This window comes from Jaculus jaculus, chromosome 4, assembly GCF_020740685.1.
Source record: "Jaculus jaculus isolate mJacJac1 chromosome 4, mJacJac1.mat.Y.cur, whole genome shotgun sequence".
Lineage (NCBI taxonomy): Eukaryota > Metazoa > Chordata > Mammalia > Rodentia > Dipodidae > Jaculus > Jaculus jaculus.
Genome location: NC_059105.1, coordinates 105,710,189 through 105,726,358, shown reverse-complemented (window position 1 = coordinate 105,726,358; position 16,170 = coordinate 105,710,189). Strand labels below are relative to the sequence as shown.

Genomic DNA, 16,170 nt, shown 5'->3' with positions numbered 1-16,170 from the left:
AAGTAACCCTGCACAACTTCTCAGGACACGGGCATAACAGCAATCTCTTCACACAAACTGCCTCTAGCCCAGTCCAAGCAAAGCTCTTTCTCATCCTCACCAGCCAAACCTCACAGTCCATAGTTCTTACTGCATTCAGGTCTTTCATCTCTAACCAGAATAGCCTCTCAAGCTGTACTTACAACACTGAAAGCCATCTCTTAGGCCAAGGTTTCAAATACTTCCACATTCCTCTTGAAAATCAGCTCCAAAAGGCCAAAGCCACAGTCAGGTGTCTAGAAGCTCCTTGGTACCACTTTACTGTTGCAGTCAGTACACATTGCTGGTAGAAATCACCCAGCCAAGAGCATCTAGTAGGAAAAAGAGGTTTATTTTGGGTTATAAGCTCAAGGGGAAGCTCCCCAATGGCAAACAATGGCATAAGCAGAGGGTGGACATCACCCACTGGCCCATATAAGGTGGACAATAGGAACAAGAGAGTATGCCAAACACTGGCTTGGAGAAACTGGTATAACACTCATAAGCCAACCCCCAATAATATGCTCCTTCTAGGAGGTGTTAATTCCCAAATCTCTATCAGCTGTGAACCTAGCATTCAGAACAACCAAGTTTATGGGAGACACCTGAATCAAATGACCACAATTGGTATATGTTCACTTTCCATACTGCTGGGTTTCATAAGGACATTTTAGTCAGTAGGGCTTTGGGGGAAGGTTTTGACCACTTGTTTATCACAAATGTCTTTTCCCAGTTTATGGCTTGCAATTAGTTTTAGAAGCTGAGGTAGGAGGATCGCTGTGAGTTTCAGGAAGTGTTGAATTCCAGGTCAACCTGGGCTAGAGTGAGACCCTACCTTGAAAAAAAATATTTAAGATGGGGAAGTCATGAAGGAGGGGCTCAACTGGTTCTTTCAAGATGTCATATATAATCCTCCCATTTTTTTGCCTTTTAAAAACTTTCCTTTGGAGAGACTTCCGGTTAAGATGGCGGCGTAGGTACCACGCCAAAGCAGCCTGGGGGGAAAAAAGACCAAAAAACCTCAGCAAAATACACACTTTTACTAAAAAGTGAGGTGTATAGGAAACTGAAGCAGCAGCGGAGAAGTAGGAGAGATCCAGAGCATCCAGAGCCTGCACAGGCCAGCAAAAGCAGCCCCGGCAGCTCCGCCAACCGCGGCAGCGGCAGCAGGGCGCACCAGAAAGCCGCCAGACTTGGCTCCAGCCACAGGAAAAGCCAGGTGCGGGATTTTCCCCTCACACCGTGCTCTCCGCAACTCAGGAAACGTGAAGGGAGAGCGGCAGTGAGCAGCGGAGGAGCAGACCGCGAGGTAGAAGAACACATGGAACAGCGAGACAACCAGAGCAGCCGCGGCTCCCTCCCCTCCCCCACTGCCTGAGCCCAGCTCCAGCGAATAGAGCAGCGTCCCAGGACACAGCCACGCCAACTTGGGCTGACAGCGGGACCCAAGCAGGAGCAGAGTTCGGCAGCAACATCAGCAGCTCCGGAACCGGTACCAGCGGCCCCAGCAGCAGCAGACCCAGGAGCAGCAGCAGCAGCAGACCCAGGAGCGGCAACAACAGCAGACCCAGAAGCAGCAGCAGTTCCAGCAGTGGGGGTGCTGATCTACAGGGCCACAGTTGCCAGGCTTGGTTTGCCCTGCAGGAAAAGCCAGTGCCCAGCTCCAGAAATCACAACAGCAGCCCGACGACCCAGGCAGCAACTTGACTGAGACCAAACTCATCCAAAAACTTTCCTTTACCTTACCCTTTTTTTTTTTAATGTATTCATAATTTACTGTCACATGCATTCCTAGTCCAGTGCTCAGCTATTCCCAAATAAATACCATTAGCAGGGAGTCTCTCTCTGGTTAGTATTAACTTGACTGCAAATAATGGCATGAGGACTTGCTGTCTCTAACAGATCCACAGCTAATTGTTGGGACACTACCTGCTCCTTCCATTGAAATACCAGCAGCACTGCAAATCCAGCTGCTTCAACTTGTGGGCCTGCTTCAGGACTCTCTGTTGTGTTTCATTGGGACTTTTGTCCTTCCTTGCACAAATGCCATACTTTTTTGAGGGGTGGGGGTATGGTTTCACTCTAGTTCAGGCTCTCCTGGAATTAACTATGTAGTCTCACGGTGGCCTCAAACTCACAGTAATCCTCCTACCTCTGCCTCCTGAGTGCTGGGATTAAAAGCATGCACCACCACACCTGGCTTCCAAATGCCATACTTAATGTTCTTTTATAATAAGTCTTGATAACAATTCATGGAAATTCTCTGGCTTTGACCATCCTCAACATTGATTTGCCTATTCTACACTTTTTACATATTTTTATAAATTTAAGCTTCTCAATTCTAGTGTAGAAAAATGCTGACAAGTTTTACAAAGACTTTGTAAATTCTGGCTCAATTTCAACACAATAAACATCTTTACCTTATTGATATTTCTCTCTCTCTCTCTCTCTCTCTCTCTCTCTCTCTCTCTCTCTCTCTGTGTGTGTGTGTGTGTGTGTGTGTGTGTGTGTGTGTGTGTACAGTATGTATGGTGTTCTGTGTGTGTGATGTACTGCATGTGTGTAGTATACACATATATGTGTGCACATGTGCATGTACATCCTGTGCACACTCAAGTGGAAGCCAGAGGAGAATGTCAGATGTCATCCTCTTTTTGCTCATCTACATGTTTCCTTGAGACTAAGTCTCTCACTCGACCTACAGCTACCATTTTTGCTGGGAATTTTTTTTAATTTATTTGTTGTTTGTTAGGATTTTTGTTTTGCTTTGTTTCTACCATCAGCAAGCCCCAGCAATTTTCCTGTCTCTGCCTCCTGACTAGGGTTTGACACATGTGTGCCCACAACCATCTGTTTATGTAAGTGCTAGAGAATGGAACATGAGCAGTCTCAGTCACTCAGGCTGGCATAGGAAGAGCTCTTAACCTCTGAGCCATCTCCCCAGCCCCACATTACTGAGATTTCTAATGTTTCAGAATGGCATATCCCACCATTTATTCAAATATTTTTTACTTTATCCTATAGGCCATATAGCTTTCTGCATAGCAGTGTAACACATGCCACTTTTATTTGATGCTTTGGGATGCTAAGAGTGATATTGCTTCAAATTATTCATCATCTGTTGTCACCAGTACATAGTGTGGATAAGTAAACCACACTGAGTACCTACACATATAATATAGCAGACAAACTATGATAAACCCATCACATAGGCTCATGTTTTACTGTCTTGCAATGCAAACCAAAATAAAATGAAAAAAATCATATTTATACATGTAGCAGCCTAAAAGACTAACAAACACAATTTGGGACAAAAGATTAGGACAAGGACAGTATAATTTCATTTTATCTTATGTACATTAAATTGAACCAAATAAAATTGTAGTTTTAAGGGTAAATAGTTAAATATCAATATTTCATCTGGCTCAATATAATATAATGTTCATAAATATGTAACAATAGTCAGTAATATAGAGGTCAGAATAGGGATGACTTGAAGGGAAGAAGTTACCGAGGTGTTGATTATGTCCATCACTTCTTCTGGCTGTTCATATGCACTTGTGACATTTTAATAAAGCTGTATTCATCGAATTTGCACATCTGTGTGTGTGTCTTATGTAATTTACAAAGCTTAAAACAGACTCCTCATCTTGCCTTAATTACTGTGTTAGTGATCTTTCCATCACTATAGCAATACTAAAAAAAAAAAAAAAAAAAAAAAAAAAAAAAACTTAAAAAGAAGGAAAGTTTTGATAAGCTCACAGTTATAGAGGTTTCAGTCCATGATTAGTTGGCCCCATTGCTTTGGGGACTGTGAAAAGGCAGCACATGGTGGGAGTATGTGGCAGAGGAAACTGTTTACACAACAGAGAACAAGAGACCATCACTCCACAATCCCTTTCAAGGACAACAAGTCACATAAAACTTCCTAGTAGGCTCCTCATCCTTCCACTCCCCCCTCAATAGCACCAACCCAGGGTTCAAGCCTTTAACACAGAGGCTTTGCAAAGATCATTACACTCATGAGCTCATAGTATCTGTGTTTACCTACACAAGATTAGCCCTGTCACCATTCCATCATGGATGTGGAGGGGCTCATGAGGTCCTGTTGAGAGCTGCAGCTGCTCTTTGACCTTGCGAGCTAAGGATATCCTTCTGCACAGTTGCTTCTTTTAATAAATGAAGGGGGAGATGTCGGGAGCTGCAGGGGAGCTGCAGCTGCTCTTTGACTTCAGGAGCTACAGGTGGTCTTTAACCTCTTAATACAAAGGCCTTATCCTACAGCCTAGGTGAGAAGGCAGCCCAGGTGAGAATACACCAGTTACAAAGGCATTATTTAACATAAGGCATAGGTGCCTGATAGAGGGGCGTTACCCCATGGCCCTGGTAAAGCTGACCTTAGGCACATAGGCATTGTCGAGAAAGTTCTATCTTTCGTATATAAGCTTGTGCCAGCCTGAATAAACCTGAGCCTTGATCAGAACTTGTCTTGGCTCCATTCCTTGTGTTCTTGTCTCAGATTCGTTCCCACTCCCTCCTTTGGGGTCTGTTTGACCTTCGTGCTGCAGGCCAGCACAAGGTCCCACCCTTCCCCAAGGAGCTATTGATAGTTAAGGATACCTCAGGAGGAGGAGGAGTCATTTTCTGCATGTTGTAGCCACTGCCAACCATGCTCATGCAAATAATCTAATTAAACTCAATGAATCACAAAAAAAAGACATGAAAGTAGGAAAGGTACTAGTTGAGAAGAAGTTCAGTGGGAGTAGAAGGGGGAGAAGAAAGGACAATGGGAGTGAATATAACAAAATTACATTATATATGTACAAAATTGACAAGAATATATATAAAATAGCCAAACTATAGAAGTTGTGACCTGGGAATATTAATTGCCAAATATGTTTAATAAATATTAATTATCAGAAAAGAGAGAGAACCAGGCATGGTGGTGCATTCAGGAGGCAGAGGTAGGAGGACTGCCATGAGTTCAAGGCCACTCTGAGACTACAGAATGAATTCCAGGTTAGCCTGGGCTTGAATAAGACCCTACTTCAAAAAATATATATATTATTCAAAGAACTCAAAACATTAAATAATAAGAAATCAAACAACCCAATTAAAAAATGGACTATGGAACTAAATAGAGAGTTCTCAAAAGAAGAAATACAGATGACCTATGAACATCTAAGAAAAAAAAATGTTCTACATCCCTAGTCATCAGGGAAATGCAGATTAAAACTACATTGAGATTCCATCTCACTCCTGTCAGATTGGCTACCATCATGAAAACAAATGACCATAAATGCTGACAAGGATGTGGAAAAAGAATGCAGTGGGAATGCAATCTGGTCCAGCCATTGTATAAATCAGTGTGGAGATTCCTGAGACAGCTAAAAATAGATTTATCATATGACTCAGCTATACCACTCCTAGGCATATATCCTAAGGACTCATTGCACTACCTTAGAGATACTTCCTCAACCATGTTTACTGCCACTCTATTCACAGTTGCTAGGAAATGGAACTAGCCTAGATGTCCCCCAACTGATGAGTGGATAATGAAGATGTGGCACATTTATACAATGGAGTTCTACTCAGTGATAAGGAAAAATGGAATTATTAAATTTACAGGAAAATGAATGGATCTGGAAAAGATTATACTTAGCAAGATAACCCAGGCCCAGAAAGTCAAATGTCACATGTTCGGTCTCATATGTGGATCCTACTACAAATGATTGGACTTCCATGTGAGTAGGAATAAAACTTAGTAGCAGAGGCCAGTAAACTAGATAGGGGATATAAAAGGAAGAGAAAGGGAGGGGCTTAATAGGATGGTATTGTATCTATGAAAGTAGAAGAACTGATTAATGGGGGGTGAAAAGGCCTAAATGGGGTCAGGGGAAGAGATTGAATAAAGGAAAGGTAGAGGGAGTGCTAATCAAAATCTAAGAGTATATAAAAAAGTCATATGGAAACCTACTTTTTTGGACAATGGAATACACAGGAACCATAAATTGTTACTAGAAAATTTTCAGTGCCAGGGATAAGATACCTTTGAGTGAGTTGTTGGCCAAGGAGGTCACTGATACCCTAAAGACATTATAGGTCATTGCTGAGGCTCTTGGTTTCCCACGAGGAATAGATGGTAAGACTATTTTTGAAGGTTCCACATACTTGGGCTGCAATCCTACTGAAGCTAAGCTGAAAACCTCTTCCATGTAGACCAGCTGACAGAAAGCTGGGAAAAGCTATGCTGCATGTAGTTCCATGGAGGAGAGAGAAATTACCAGTGGAGATACTCAACAGTGGACACTGCAAGCCTTAAATTTGGCCAGCCAGTCCAAATAAGCCAGTGGGTGCAATAGTGGTATGTTTATTTATGGGGGAAACCACTTTATAGTTGGACTGGAGGCCTACTCCATGGGAGGGAATACATCCCTGATACCGAAAACCTACAACAGGGGTAGTCATGAGCACTAGGGATGCAATTTCTGCTGCTGTCTGGCTAAATGTATATACTATGCTCACCAAACTGCCAAGTAAGCACTTCTCTTAATGTTCATAGCCATATACTAATGCTACTCTCACTTTTGGTTAGAGAAGCTTCTCTTTTCAGATGGCAGTGACCTTGGGATGATTCAGAAGGCACCATGGTGCTGAGAAGAAGTGACAGAGGAGTGCTCAGCACTGAAATATCTCTTATCACATCTTCCAAGGCTCAGGGTCCATTACAGAACAGGTAGTGGAAAGAATGTAAGAGCCAAAGGAAGGGTAAGACTCCTTACAACATGCTCCTCCAGACACAAAATGGCCTGGATATCCATGACCACACAATGCCTGACACTACCTATACCAGACCATCATAATAGGAGGAAAAGATCATGACATCAAAATAAAAGAGAGGAGCTGGGCATAGTGACACACACCTTTAACCCCAGAACTTGGGATGCAGAGGTAGGAGGATCACTGTGAGTTCAAGAACACCCTGAGACTACATAGTGAAATCCAGCCTGAGCTAGAGACCTTACCTCAAAAAAAAAATTAATAATAATACTAAAAGAGAGACTAATTGAGAGGGAGAGGGGATATGATGGAGAGTGGAGTTTCAAAGGGGAAAGTGGAGGGAGAGGGGGAATTACCATGCGTTATCATCTACAGTTATGGAAGTTGTAAATAAAAAAAATTTTTTAATAAAACTGAAATAAAATAGTGACGTATTTTTCCAGATGCAAAATTGCCAAAAAAATAAGTGACTGCTGTGTGCTCAACTTCAAACAGGGCATATTCCAAGTTAGCCTGGACTACAGTGAGACTCTACCTCAAATATAGAGGGGGAGTCTGGAGAGATGGTTTAGTGGTTAAGGCACTTGCCTGCAAAGCCAAAGAACCCAGGTTCAATTCCTCAGAGCCCATGTAAACAAGATGCACAAAGTGGCACATGCATCTGGAATTCATTTATAGTGGCTAGAGGGCCTGACACACCCATTCATCCTCTCTCTCTCTCCCTCTCTCTCCTCTCTCTCTCTCTCTCTCTCTCTCCCTCCTCGCCCCCTCTCTCATACATAAATATTCAAAAATATTTTTAAAAGATAATTCAGGGTTGGAGAGATGGTTTAGTGGCTAAGGTACTTGCCTGTGAAGCCTAAGAACCAAGGTTCAATTCTCCAGTACTCACACAAGCCAAATGCACAAGGTGGCACATGCATCTGGAGTTCATTTGTAGTGGCTGGGGGCCCTGGTGCACCCATTCTCTCTCTCTCTCTCTCTCTGTCTGCCTCTCTGTCTCTTACTTTCTCTCTCAATCAAGTAAAACAATAAAATATTTTGAACAAAAATAAAGAGAATTCAAATATTCAGGAGTTAAAGTCATCATCAATAAATCACTTCTTCTGGGTTGAGAATTTAGCTCATTGGGAGGACACATGCCTAGAGCAAGAGCCCTGAGTTTTGTCTGCAGCACCAAAAAAGGGGGGAAAAAAGAAGAAAAATGCTCTTTGTTCCATGGAGGGCTTATTCAAATCAAAAATATAGAAAGCCATTGGTGTGTGGAACAGAGTGAACTGTGAAAGAGATCTGTGCAGGCAGAGTAGGTAAGTGCTGTGTGTCCCCACACCAGGCCCATGGGAGGGTAAGGTGCTCTTTCCTTCATCTCTAGCCTACAAAGTGTGGGTTTCAAAACCTCATTACTGAGGTGCCCTGAGCATGGGTTGCCCAGTGGACTATAGGTTCCAGGCCTCACTGAGGAAAACTAGAGAACCAGACAGGACTACTGGATTTGTATTACTCTATAACCCCATGGGCAGGGGAACAGAATAAAGATATATGGATGTTTTCGCTAAAGCAGGGCCACTGGAGAAAGACACAATGGGGCTATCACAGTGAGGAACTAGGGCTGAGGGTAAAGATCTGACAGAGCATGTGTACCCAAGACACCAGTGAGGTTACTGAAGATGCACAAGCCTCCAACACCTACACCCAAGTGCTAAATCAAAGGGCACAAAAGAACCCAGTCACATTAGCAAGTTAAATGTATTATCTTTATTTCTGCTGTTAGAATGCCTGGGACAGGCAAATTATAAAGAATAGAGATTTATTTCTTATAGTACTAAAGGCAGGAAGATCCAAGATCTGGCCCCCTCCAACGTCAGCCCCTTGAGTCCACCATCCAGGCAGGTCTCTGCCTTATACATCCGAGCCTGATGGCAAGGCTTATTCTAACTGGATGTCTGACCCGTATAAATGGGCCTGATGTGTGTGAGTGTGTGTAACTCTTGGCTATTCACCTGACTCTCCTGGTCCCTGCTTTAGGCGTCTCTCTCCATCCCAGCTTGGTATTTGCTTGGGCATTGTCCTGTTTGTTTTCTATGTATATTTTGTCTCTTGATGCTTTACTGGTTTACTACATCTGTAATCTCTCTTTTCTTCTTTGCCTTGGCCCCCTTCATCCCATGATTCTGCTTGAACATCAGTGTGTAAGTGTCTTTCCCTCTTCCCAGATTGGCTGGGAAGAGGGGGCACTTCCTGCTGCTTGGGTGTTTTCCTGCTTGCTTCCTACAAGTATTTTGTTTCTGAATACCTTCTTGCTTTGTTACATATATGATTTCTCTTTAAGCTCAGAGCCATTCACAAACCTATGTCTTAGTCTTTTCTGACCCCTCTGTGAGTGTGAAGGTGAAAGGAATCTCTTGACCTGGACTTTCACATGTGTGTGGTGTGTGGTATGTGTGTGTGTGTGTGTGTGTCCACCCGTGCTCTCTTCAGAGGCTTCTTCCCTGGATATTTCTCCATGTGAAGAGGATTCTCTCCATTCTCCCCTCTCTCTTTCCAGCCAGGCAAGGAGGAAAATTTCCTTATGGCTTGAGTCTTTTAGCTAGCAGTCCCCTGGATCCTAATTCTCCCTAAAATAAACCTCATTGTTCATAATTTACTCTTTGTGGCATCTTTTTTTTTTTTCAATCCTTTGCTAAAATAAAATAAAGACTCAAAAATTGGGGCCCACAGGCCTGGGATCTCCTGCATCTTTATAGAATTTAATCCCTCCTTGGACCCACAATCTTGCATCAGAAGCCTCTTGACATTGGGCCACAGATAAACAGAAGGATAACATATGGAAGAAACAGCTATGACCCATGCTTACTAACTACAGTTGCAGGCACTGTGGGTTTATCCCATTAACAGTTGCCCTCAATAAATATCTGTTAATTAAATGACCTTGCTAGGGGGAAGGAAGAGTCCAAGGCAAAAGGAGTTATGTGTGAAGATGGCAGTATACAGTACAGGGTGTCTCCACACAGACACCCAAGCAGACAGGAGGATATGAGGGACTTCATCTGCAGAGAGACTATGAGCTAGTTAGCATATTGCTAAAAGATGACAACACTTGAGAAAGTGAGCTGGAAGAAAAGAACAGTTGCTTACAAGTACAAAAAGAAAATCCCTTTTGAAAAAGAGAAGGAAAAAGATGTGTCAGTCAGAAAACATTAAGAAAGACAAAATCCTAGAAGATATGACAAGGTTTTGTGGGTGTTCTTAAAGCAAGCACTGGTTTCTGAACAAGGCTGAGAGCTGGCAGAAGGAATTAACATGTGATATGCTTGTTTTCCAACAACACTTGAGAATCTATTCTGCCTCCATGAAAGTATTTTTGTGTAGGACAGGTAAAGTGCAAATACATATGTAAGCCCCAGACATTTGTTTCATCCCTTCTGTATGAGAGGAACAAGAAAAAAGAACCAGCAAACATAAGTACTTACTGTGTATTAGGCAGGGTATATTCATATAATCGTAAAGCATAAGAGGAGACAGTATGCCCCACATTTTAGAGATGTGTGAAGTGAATCTCAGGCTAAGAAGATCCCCAAAGGAGGAGCCCATTTGGAGCTACATTCATCCGGCCCTGAAGCCAGCTTTCCATTTTCCCCATTACTGAACCCACATCCATTTACTTGCCACTGCATGGGGGTCCAGTGAATTAAAGAAAAGTTGTTGGAGAAGGTGAAAGATTTATTCAGCTAGCCAGAAAAACTAAGAAAATTTAACCCAGCACAAGTTTTAATCTCCTTTTCTCTGCACAGGAGTGCAAAAAATAGAGCTTAGTCAGAGAATGCTGACACTTGGTGGCTGGACAGCTATTTAGCATCCTCAGTCTTGAAAAGAGAAGAGAGAGATGGGTAAATTATCTGCATTGTGCTGCTTTAAATAACTAATGAGGGCTGAACTTAGAAAGAGACAGGCAGTTTCTAGCAAAGGGCAGAACATAGAGGCTGTGGGACTAAGTTTGAACCATGAGCATGGCTATACGCTAGTCACAGCCTGGGGAGGGAAGCCTGGACACTGAAATCATGGGGATCTGCTACAGAGCCAGGAAGCTGAGGCGCAATGGGTCAGTAGGTGATCACAGAGGAAAGAATAGGATGTTCATCTCCACGCATTTATCCAAATAGCCTTGAGTCAGCAAGAGCTTGAGGGAGATTTACAGAGTGATAGAGGCTACAGTTGAGCAATCAGTATACAATGAGGGCAGATGACTGGGTTTGTTTCTGGAAATCCTTATTGTGTCAGTTTGGTTCTAGCTCAAGTGCCTGCTTCCTTCTAAAGGTTAGGTACCTCTGGCACAGCAGTAATTTGAGCCTCTGTGGTTGCCACACCCAGAAGTATTGCCCCGTGTCCTTGGAATGTACTTTCTGTGTCCACTGAATTCCTAGAGGGACCTTGGAACTGCAGACTCTCCGCTGGAGCCTGAAGGTAAGAACACAGCTTAAATGAAACGTTTTGTCTTAACTCTTGGTGTGTGTTTAGTCTGCAGTCATGCTAAATGTTCCTAAAAAGGCAACTACTCAGGGATAGTTTGTGTGTCATTTGCCCCACTCCACAAATGGCAGGAACCACAGCAAGAAAGGGTGGCAGCCGGAGGTGAGAAGGACTTGAAATTTGTCTCCTGGGAGCTGGAAGATCCCTCTACTCCCCAGCACCACCTGCTGTGTGCACCCTCCTTCCCTAGAGCTTCAGCCAGGTCCCAACTGCTCTGTGTGGGCCCCCAAGACAGCAGGATGGGGGCAGCAACCACTGTACAGTGAACAGCAAGCTCTTGGCAACAGATGCAGATTTGGGTGGCTTCTCCTTCTCTCTCACACGTGCATGCTGTGTGTGACCCATTGGTCTCCAAGTGGCCTTCCACACCTGTGCTTCTTGACTTACAGTGGGGTTACATCCTGACAAACCCAGCAGAAGTGGGAAATATCATAGGTCTAAAATGTGTTGAGTATGCCTAACCTCCCCACCCCGGCTGCTCAGCAGCACAGCTGCTGCGGGGTCAGTTGTGATCACAGGCCCCTCACCTGCTTCCCTCTGGCCAATACACTGCCACACCACCCTCTAGATTTCATATTCTGTATTCATGATTTTATTACTAAGTAGAAAACAATGCAAAACATAACACGTGATTATGATACATACATATGTCCTTGTATATATCACATAGGCCAGGGTAGGTCAGGACAAAATGGGGTTACAGCAGGAGAGCAACAGAGGAGTCATCCACATTCCTCAAGAAATTGTTTAGCCATTATCCCTCCCCTGCATAACAAGGCTCCAGGTCTAGATTTTATGCCCCTTTATCTCTCACTGGGTCACTTCTGGTCTCACCTTATGGCTAATGTAAAGAACAGAGATTTACTGCCCCAACAAAGAAATTCCTTCCCTTCCTCACCTTCCCCAGCTGAAGAGCCTATAAAGCCCACTATCTGTGACCCCAAGCTGACTGCTCCACTCTTGAGAGGCAGTCCAGGCAGCTCATGCCCCTCTCCCCTGGGAATAAAAACTTCCATCTTTGACTCAGAGTGGTCTCTATGGTCCACGGTCACTCCTGAACTCCATACATGTGGTACCTGACTCGGATAGGAAGGCTTCTTCTTGCCTTCTTAGGCAACCAGACCTCCTTTTCTCAGACTGGACCACCAAGCTGTCATTTGACCCTCTGAAGGCCTCATACCACCTCTCTCTAATACAGGCTCTCACACCCACCATGATTCAGCCTCACTGTGCTTTTCTCTGTCGTCTCCTCCCTCCTTCTTGGTAAATGTCCCTTTTTCTCTCTGGTTGGCCTATCTTGGGTTTCATCCCTTCTAGTGGAAGCCATGCCGGCAAGCCAGGCTACACCCCTCAGCTGCTAGGCCCCAACCCCAGGGTGGTCTACAGAATGACACACTCTGGACACCTTGGGTCTCTTGCTCTCTGGTCTATTGTACCCTATGGGGCACCTTTTGGTTTGGTGGCACCATCTTGGGACACCCCCCTCCCTGCTCTCCCTCTCCCTCCTGAGCTCTCATCTTCCACTGCCAGCAGCTTTCACTGTCGGGAGCACAGTCATCCTCCTTGCCCACTAACAGGCTAAAAAGCTGACAATTGCGACCTGTATGGCCTCTGTCCATGCGAGAGGTGCAAGCCCCGTTCACCCTGATGGGCCAGGGGTCATATTGGTGTTCTGTATAAACCCAGCTTAAGCTCTGGTTTATTTTTCTCTCACCCTTGTTTTGCTTTTTCCCTGCTCCTTAAGAACTTAAAGCCTCTATGACTCTTGGACGACATCTTTATCTTTCTCTGCAACTCTGCTTGGCCACATCCATAATCTGGACAATAGGTCCAAATGGCCTGAGAATGATACTTTTGATTTCCAAATTCTCACTGACTTAAAACAAACTTCTTCCAATGTGCAGACAAATGGTCTGCAGTACCCTATTTTTCACCCTTTATGCAAGGCCTTCTCTCTGCTCTACCTGCCATTCTCACCAGGTCTTGGGCAAGGACTCAGAAATGTGCTCTCACTCAACCCCTCCCCCATACTAGTCCTCACCCTCTGCTTTTGACCCTGACACCACAGAGGACCTTGCCCCAACAGTTCCTTCAGCTCCCTCAGCCTTTCCTGACACCCTGCCTGGTAACACGGTGTGCTTTTAGTCTCCAGAGTTGTAAATAGAATAGAAATTTAACATGGGAATGCATAACTTCTGAAAAAAATGAATGACTGAATATGTGAAGGGGAAATGGTTGTCTAGAGTCTATATGAAAAGTGCACTTAAAATGAATGTATGTGTATGTGTGAATATGTACATAGCTCACAGCCCTAAGGCTGCAGAATGATTTCTATTCTGAGCAGTGTCATTTCATTGTGGGGATGTTTTCCACAAAGCCATTGTACCAGACAGCATAGCCAATTTTTACTCTTGAGTGTCCCCCCAGAAGGAACACTTTTTAAGATCATAGAAAAAAATACAACATTCTCCTACTCTTAAATAATAAACTTGTAAAATGACAGGATTGAAAAACAGACTATAGCCCTGAGGGAACTCTCCCTTTGCTGATTCTGTCTGTGTAGTGAAGTTTCACAGGCCCATATCCCCTGCATTTCCCATCATTCATATTTGGATACAGACTTAGGGCCAGTGTTTTTAGCAGGACCACTTCATAAATGGTGTATTTTCTACCAAGGAGCAAACAAAGGGGTGAGAGCTAACTTGATGGGTAAAGTGCTTGCTACACAAGCATGAGAACCCAAGTTCAGATGCCCAGTTCCTACATAAAAGCTGAGAGCATTGGCACATACCTATAGTCAGCACACAGCACTGGGGATGTAGAGCCAGGAAATCTTTAGGGCTTTCTTGCTATCTTGTCTTGCTGAATCAGTTGTTCCAGATTCAGTGAGTGACCTTGGCTCAAAATAAGGAGAGCGATTGATGCTGACCTCTGGCCTCCACATGTACATGTACATGTGCACATATACTTGTACACACACCAGTGCCAACATACGCATGCACAGCACACTCTTGTTCACATGCACAAAAGAGCCAATGATGTGTGATTGTTTGTGTTTGTGGTTTAGAAGCCATGAATATTAAAGACCCAGATTTTTTTTTATTATTTATTTGAGAGAGAGAGAGAGAACGGGTCTGCCAGAGCCTCTAACCACTGCAAACGAACTCCAGATGCATGCGCCACCTGAGTCCTCAGACTCTTCAGGCAAGCACCTTAACTGCTAAGCCATCTCTCCAGCCTAAAGTCCCATATTTTTGTACTCATTAAGGGTTTCAAAAGAATATTACTGTTCTATGATATTTTTCTTTTATTTAATAGAATGATTCTATAAAGACAATGTTCCTTCCTATATTATTTGGTCATATATTTGTACAATTGATGTAGAAAAGCCAGGAGAGGGCTGGAGAAATGGCTTAGCAGTTAAGGCATTTGCCTGCAAAGCCAAAGGAATCCAGTTTGACTCTCCAGGACCCATGTGAGCCAGATGCACAAGGGGCATGTGCATCTGGAGTTCATTTGCAGTGGCTGGAAGCCCTGGCCTGGTGTGCCCATTCTCTCTCTCTCTCTCTCTCTCTCCTTCAAATAAATAAATAAAATTAAAATATTTTAAAAAAGAAAAGCCAAGACAAACCACTAATTGTTTCCATTTACTTACCAATTTTCAAAAGAAACAGTTGGTTTCTGAGCTCAGAAAAAAAACATCCATATTTGTCAGCTCAGATTGTCATAACAAAGCACCACAGATAAGATGGCTTAAACAACATTCATTTTTCCACAGTTCTGGGCAAGAAGTCCAAGATAAAGGTGTCAGCAACATTGATTTCTCCTCAGCTTGCAAATGGCTACTTTCAACTGTTACCTCATGTGGTCTTTTCCTGTGTATCCCCAGTGTCTCTTTGTGGGTCCAAATCTGTTCTGTCAAGGACCCCAGTATAACTGGATTATAGTTTACCCTATAGGGGAACAATTTAATCACCATTCTAAAGCCCTGTTTCCAAATAGTCACATTCTAACACACTGGAGATCAAAGCTAAACATTAATTTAGGGGCACACAATTCAGGACATTATGACATTCAATGCTACTTTTTTGTATGCATTTTCTATTGATGCATAATAAATTACTACAAATTTAACAATTTAAAGCAACATGAGCCAGACATGGTGCACACCTGTAACTGCAGCACTCAGGAAGCAGAGGCTAGCCTGGTCTACATGGTAATACATAGTATGTCCCCATTTCTAAAAAGCTAGAGAGGCGCTGGGGAGATGACTTGGCAGTGCTTGCTGCTTAAGCATAAGGACCTCTTGGGCTATATACTGCCATGTTTAACTCCTTAGCACCCACATAAAAAACTGAGTGTGGCCACACATGTCTATAACCCCAGCTGGGAGAATTGCTGGGGCTCACTGACAGATGGCAGCTTCAGGTTGGAGAAGAGACTTGTCTCAAGGAAATAGTGCATGAGTGATAAGAAAATGACTCTCAAAGTTCTCCTTTGGCCTCCCCACTCACACATGGAGCACATCCATCTGAACACACAAGTGCATATATCATATACCACCACCACCCCCACAGACACACACACACCAATTACCTCATTTGTTTTTTCATTTTGATTTGGTGTTTTCAGACAAGCAGACCAGGCTGACCTCAAACTCACAATCCTTCTGGCTCAGCTTCCTTCATGCTGCAATATAACTCTGTGCCACTACACCCTGCATATTGGCTTCTGTAGGTCAGAGCTCTCGGCATTATATTTCCCTCTGGAGATGATGGAATAGAATCCCTCCCCAGCCCATCTGCTAGTTGACAGCATACAGTTTCATGCAAGTGCAGGACTAAG

At 43.6% G+C, this 16,170-nt stretch overlaps 1 protein-coding gene across 2 annotated transcripts in view; it reads left to right on the top strand.

Moving 5' to 3' along the window:
- Positions 1-10,606: 10,606 nt before the first annotated feature.
- Positions 10,607-16,170, top strand: part of LOC101597951 (sulfotransferase 1C2) — a 36,439-nt gene continuing 30,875 nt past the window's right edge. The window contains exons 1-2 of one of the 2 annotated variants that reach the window (XM_045147816.1): positions 10,607-10,685; positions 11,113-11,259. The gene's annotated coding sequence lies outside the window, so the exon portion shown is untranslated. Of the gene's footprint in view, positions 10,686-10,771; positions 11,260-16,170 lie in introns of those variants that run through there. The other variant, XM_004651799.2, reaches the window with a different exon arrangement.